The sequence below is a fragment of the Magnolia sinica genome, chromosome 19, assembly GCF_029962835.1.
Source record: "Magnolia sinica isolate HGM2019 chromosome 19, MsV1, whole genome shotgun sequence".
Classification (NCBI taxonomy): Eukaryota; Viridiplantae; Streptophyta; class Magnoliopsida; order Magnoliales; family Magnoliaceae; genus Magnolia; species Magnolia sinica.
The window spans coordinates 41,635,138-41,641,939 of record NC_080591.1 but is presented as its reverse complement, the minus strand read 5'-3'; the positions used below and the strand labels follow the sequence as shown (position 1 = coordinate 41,641,939).

General features: G+C 36.8%; 1 non-coding gene across 1 annotated transcript; it reads left to right on the top strand.

Annotated features, from left to right (window-relative positions):
• The first annotated feature begins 2,213 nt into the window (after positions 1-2,213).
• LOC131235895 (small nucleolar RNA R71) lies at positions 2,214-2,321 on the top strand. The gene has a single exon (XR_009166410.1). It is a non-coding gene; the product is annotated as a small nucleolar RNA R71 (small nucleolar RNA).
• Positions 2,322-6,802: the final 4,481 nt, after the last annotated feature.

The window sequence follows — 6,802 nt, the reverse complement described above, 5'->3', positions numbered from 1 at the left end:
CCATTGGCTATCGGATATTGGGTATATGATACTCACATCCAATAGCTTAAGCACCTTGGCTTTAACTACTTCCTTCATATTTGGATTTATTCTTCACTTTGGTTGCTTATATGTTTTTGCATTATCCTTAAGGTGAACGTGGTGAGTGAAAATTAAAGGATCAATTCCCTTAAGGTCCGCGATGGTCCATCCAAAGGATCATTTGTGTTCTTTCAGAGTGGCAATGAGTATACTCTCTTGTTCCTTATCTAGGTGGGAAGAAATCACCACCAAGTATGTCTTATCTTGACCTAAGTAAGCATATTTAAGATCAGTTGGCAACAGTTTTAGGTCAAGCTTCGATGCCTTGATACTTGACGGCAGAGGCTTTGTCTTATTAAGGGGCAAATTTTCAAATTGTGGCCTCCACTGGTCAATTTCAAGGACCAGTGTTACATCAAGCAAGGCGTCCATCTCTCTAATCATTTCATCTTCCAAATCAGGAGAGTGGGCCAAGCATGTCTTTAAAGCATCAGAGTAAAGAGGTAAGAGGGCTCTTTCTTCCATGAATTAGTCAATCAGGTTATCTTCGTGGGCATCCTCAACTTCCTCAAGTTGTTTACATATGTTAAAAATATTCAACTCTAATGTCATGTTCCTAAAAATCAATTTCATGATTCCGTTCCTACAATTTATGATTACATTTGATGTAGATGGGAATGGGCGGCATAAGATGACTCAAATCTGAGTGCTTGTGTCCATGATTGGTTGTGTATCCAAGACGATAAAATCTACTGGATAGTAGAATTTATCAACTTAGACTGGCATGTCCTTGATCATTCTTCTCAATATACGGACCGAACGATCAGCAAGTTATAGTGTAGTCTAGGTGTGTTTTAATTCACCTAGACCAAGTTGCTCATAAACCGAATAAAGAATTAAGTTTATGCTCCCTCCTAAGTTAAGAAGTGTGTGCTTAATCCAGTGGTCACCGATTACACAAGAAATAGTTGGGCTACCCGAATCCCTTATACTTTTGTGGCATATCTTGCTTTAGGATGGCACTCACTTTCCTAGTTAGAAAATTTTTCTTTTTTATATTTTGTCATCTTTTGGTCGTACGAAGGTCTTTCAAGAACTTGCATGTGAAGGTATTTGTTTGATGGCATCCAAAAGTGTGTGTGTGTGTGTGTGTGTGTGTGTGTGTGTGTGTGTGTGTGTGTGTGTATCATAAGTGTTAAACAAAGGTTTTGATTTAATCAATCATTGGGGGAATGACACAACTGACTTGTATTGCCTTTGCAGTTCTTTTTCTTATGGAACATTGCTAGGTCAATCATCCCTCCCAGCTTCTTCAGAGTCCTTAGGCTTATCAGCCCTCATCGGGATCGTCTTATCGATTGTCTTTCCACTTGAGGGTAGTGATAGATTTAGCTTGCTCTATATGGTTCAAAGAGCTAGGGTTACTTATTTCACATTATTGTTTTGGGTTAGGGAGAGGTTGGGTTGTAAGGTCCCTTTTCTCTAACAACAAGTTGTGACTCTATTCTTTGAATAGACGATGCAAATACTCCCAAAGTTGTTTTGATATCTTGGATGCTTGTAACGTATTCTGGTTAAATTTGTCTTGATTTTGCATGAATTTATGAACCATGTTCTCTTGAGGCCTCCTTTGATTGAGAAGTTGAGTAAGGGCCTCTTGAGGGGTAGTCGTTTGTCCATTCCTCCAGCTGAAGTTTAGATGGTTCCTCTAGCTAGGATTATATGTATTTGAGATGGTTCCTTTAAATGGTCATTGGTAATTCTTTATGGCGTTTGATTGCTCATGCAACAACTCTTGAAATGCAGGAATTGTGGGACAATCCTATGTTAAGTGCACGTTGTTAGTATAAATACCATAAGCAACTTCCATAGCCTCGTTGAGTTTGACCGTTTCTACATTCTTGAGTTCCATGGCCTCGACTTTCCTTATAAGATTGGCCACCCTAGCACTCATGTCATCATCTTCTCTTAAGACATACATTCCTTCATTCTCCCTTAATTGATTTGGCTTAAAAGTGGTGGGCCTTGAGTATGTGTCCCATGATTATGCGATTTTGGCAAATCAATCAAAGTAATCCCACGCATCATTAGCCTCCTTGTTCATGAATTCACCATTACACATCATCTTTACAAATTAACGGATAGGCGAAGTCAATCCGTCATAGAAAAAGCTTATTACATGCCATGTTTGATAGCTATGATGTGGAAATAAATTCAAGAGATCCTTAAATCTCTCCTAGCATTAAAAGAAAGTCTCTTCATTCTTCTAGGCGAAATTCATGATTGCCGTCCTTAAGGTGTTTGTCTTATGAACCGGGAAGAACTTTTTAAGGAACTCCCAGGTTATCTCAGCCCATGTACCGATGGATCGCGGCCTTAAGGAGTGGACCCACGACTTAGCTTTCTCTTTCAGTGAGAAGGGAAACAATTTCAATCTTAAAGTGTCTTCGGAAGCATTGTTAAAGTTTAGGGTAGCGACGTTCTCATCAAATTCTTTTAAGTGTAAGTATGGACTTTCAGAGTTTAATTCATAAATTTAAGGAGGGAGTTGTATCACTCCCGACTTGAAATTCACGTTTCCTGTATTGAGTGGAAACACCATGAGCATGAAGGTGTTCTCGCCTTCGTAGGTTATAAGTAATCATGTAAGGTTTTATGCAGGGGAGCATGATATACCTGATTCTCAACTTGAAGTTCTTCAGCCGTATGCTGAGGTTGATTTGCAGACATTAATTCTACTAACTCAGAGGATCTTAAGTGATGTTTAATTTGATGATGGATAGGCAACCCTTCGACTAATCCTCCTTCACTCAAAAGATATAGAGTATTGTCACATACCCACTTGGGCATGAAACACTCTAAATCCCTCTAGTTCTAAACAACTACTCATAAAATTAAAAATTCAGAATCTAGAAAATCTAAGAAAGAGAAAAGCGAGAAGGATATTACCGAAGAAGAATCGCTAAGTTGGCTGCTACGAAAATAAGATTGATACTAACAATAGAACAACTATAATCTAGGAAATTCAAAACTAATCTAAAAAGAAACAAAAAGTCAGTCTTAATCCTAAACTAATTCTAAAACTAAAATAATTCAGAAAATACAGTACAGTCCATGGCAATGGCATCAAAAATGTGTTTTCTTGTACCCCAAATGCAGGGTTGTGAAGTAGTAATAATCTCGCTAAGACTAAGGTTGAACCTACAAGGACTGAATGGGTTGTGATTTTCTGAACTACTTTAGAATTTAGAATTAGAGACTAAGCTAAATATGAAATTTTAAAAGAATGTTATAATGCAGTGAAACTATCAATGTAATGGAAACTAGAGCACCAAGGATCCACTTATAGTTTTCTTAATACAATCTTACTTGATTCAATCAATACTTCAACTAGAATTGAAGTCTTAATCTATCTAATCGGATGATAGAGTGATTAAAACATCCTAAGCAGATTCAAAACAGAGTCTGAACATTCATAGTATTGGTTTTCGTATAACCATCTTATTGTATTGATTGTAAAGAGATCAACGCATCTACCATGCCCTTATTTAATGGTAGATCAAGGAATCTTACAAATCAAACAATCACAAATTAGAGAAGAAAGCATTCAGGAAGTACCTAAGCATCCACCATGCCTGTAGTCGACGATAGATCAAAGTAAATTTGAAAATATATACCTCTTTATTAAAACATAAACTATGAAATATCCCACATAAAGATCATAAACTTGAATCAAAGTAAGAAAGATATTAAAATAAACTACAAGCTTTACCTCTTAGCTCTAGCTAAGAGATTAGTTAACCATATACATGATTAAACTAAAACTCTTAAAGAAAAACATGAAAAACTAACTCGAATGGATGGATTGAAGAAGATGGAAGATTCCTTAAAATTCTTCAACACCTTGCTTTACTCCTCCTACCCTAATTCATGCTTAGAAGAACTCAAAGGATCCCTTTATATGGGCTTTGCTTAGACTGCCTTTGAAACTACCTCAAATTTACATAGTTTATGCTGCTTTGATGGGAGCTTTGATGGGATCGAAGTCCGTTCAAAGAATTCGATTCGATTTTGGAAATTATTAGCAATTGTCTGCGTAAGTCCTTCGATGAGACCGCTCGACCTTTGATGGCATCAAACTGGCTTCGATGTCATTGAACATGTTCTCGATAGGATCAAAAATGTTCAAAACTGTTTAGCGAGTAAATCAATTTTTCTCCAATTTGTCTGATGTCATCGAACTGGCATCGATGGCATCGAATTGGTCCCTGATAGGATCGAAGCTTCCCTCAATGACATTAAGAATTACACTCATATGTCCAATAACCATTCTTGATTTTTCTAAATTTTTCGATGGGATCGAGCTTCATCGATGTCATCGAACACTTACTTCGATGTCACCAAACACTTACCTGCATTCGATGGCATCGAATTGTCAAGTTCAGCAGTTCTAGATTTCTGCACTTTACAATCTCGAATTTCTTCCTTCTTCACTTGATTTTCTTAGATCTTGGACTCTTGAAATCTTCAATATTGACCTCCAAATATCCACTCCTCACTTTGGTAATCTTTGAGCATCAAATTCATGCTTTTATCATCCTTTTCAACTTAAGCTTTCAAAATCACCTCGCAAGACAAAACATGAATAAATAGATCGATTAAGTATTATCATGTTCATAAAACCAAAGTATAACTAGGAGAAATATATAATATTTCACACTTAACAAACTCACTTACTGAGATTATCAAGGACTAATGAAAAGAAACTTACAAAGAAATGGTCCTCACCTTAGAAGGAGATTACTTGATTTACTCACACTTGGGGTTAGGGATTTTGGAGAAAACTCCAATTCTCTAATCCAAATTCAAGGAAATCCGAATAAGAATAGTGAATATATCACTCGTTTGATCAATTGAAAGACAAGGTGTATGTCTTACCTCTAATTCCAAGTAGATATGGATTTGGTGGAGGAATAGGTAGCTCCTAGGGTGGTGTTGTAAAAATATATCCTTCCCAAAATAAGGAACCCAATATCATCTCTCTCTACCTCTCTCTTTCTTTTTATCTTTCTTTCTCTCTCTTCTAGGGCAATTTCATATGGGAGAAGGGCTGCCTTAAAAGGAGTATTTATGGTCTCATATGGGTGCCTGTTGGCCCTAAACATGAGTATAAGGATTTTTTAATACTATAGTAGGTTGATTTCAACTTTCGGTGCCCACTATAGAGTGCATAGGCCGATCTTTGCCATGTAATGTTTGACCCAAGTGGTGATCTATGCAAGGCTGTGATTGCCCCATAATTGAAATACACTGATAGACATATATATTTAAAGGATTAGTTCGATGGTCGCTGATCGTCGATCGGGTTCACGACTATAGGGGTGTTTGTAGAATGGTAATTAAGTATAGTCCATTTAATTTAATTGCGAACTAACAGTCTGAATGTCTCAACATCGGGTAAGTTTGGATGAGTGTAATTAACTCACCACTTTGGTAGCTTTTTAGAAACTTCACACATCTTATATGCTCACTTGTGGCTCCAAGTTGAACGATTCGGTGCATGGTCTTAGCTGTTTGTTTCACAAGGGATATCAAAGCCCAACAAGATGGACGTCTGTCTATAGCTTCCAGTTCACTGGCCCACTAACGAGCAGTCCAGAGCTTGTTTAGTCAATCTAATTATTTCTAGGATGGTTCGAGTAGCATGATTTTTTGTGTATGATGGGTTGGGTCTAGATTAGACAAGTTCATCGTTTGACCATTACGAGATTATTGAAAATAGTGATTCGACCCTAATTATTCTAAACCATTGATTCTCATGTTAAAAGAGTAAATAGGTCAATTTGGTTTATGTACACAAGTTAAATAAGATGTGATCCCTAGTTATCTTAGGTTTAGTCAGGTCTTCATTAGGTTATGGTTATCTTGATTAGTCAGCAACATGCCATTTAGATCTAGGGCTTAGATGATTAGATCACAACGCTAGACCTAAGAGTAAGTGGTTAGGCACATCTTATGTCTTCTTAAGGGTAATTAATTAAACTTGTACAGTTCTCTGACAGTAGCACCCGCGTATATGCTACGATTGGGTATAGTGAATTTTACGGGGTGTTACACCATCCTTGTAACCTTCTTTGAATAGTAAATTGATCGTCGCTTTGTGCCATGGTTTTTTCCCACGAGAGTTTTCCACATAAAAATCATGTGTTCCCTGTCTGCAGTTGCTTCGATTTTTCATTTTCTATTGTTTGTTTCAATTCATATTAAGGTGCTTCCTCATGACTGGTTCTCCAACAAGCACCTGTGTCAATCCACCATTCATCACATGGTTCCACACATGAACAGTGTTAATCTTCGTAAACATCACCATGATTTGAGGTTCTTTGGTCATATTTACTTAAGTTGTAGGTGTTATCTTACTTTTTCAATTATGACACTCTTCCAAAATGACTTAGTTTTCTATATATGTAACAACCAGTAGATTTGTCCTGATTTCCTCTAGGTTTCTTGTTGTTGTTGTTGTTATCAGACTTGGACTTAGACTTCTTTTGAACTGGTTGGTTTGGTTCGATTTCATGTTTGTGGGTTTTCCCTTAAATTGGACCTTTTCATTCACCATATTAATTTTAGGAACTTCTTTAACTCTTCATTTTTATCCTAAAGTCTAGCTTCTTATTCTAAGCAAAAACACATAATGAGACTTTCCATAAATAGTTCCTTAGTTTTGTGTCAAATGGAGTTTTTAAAATCTCTCCATGATCTAGGTAATTTTTTCTATAAC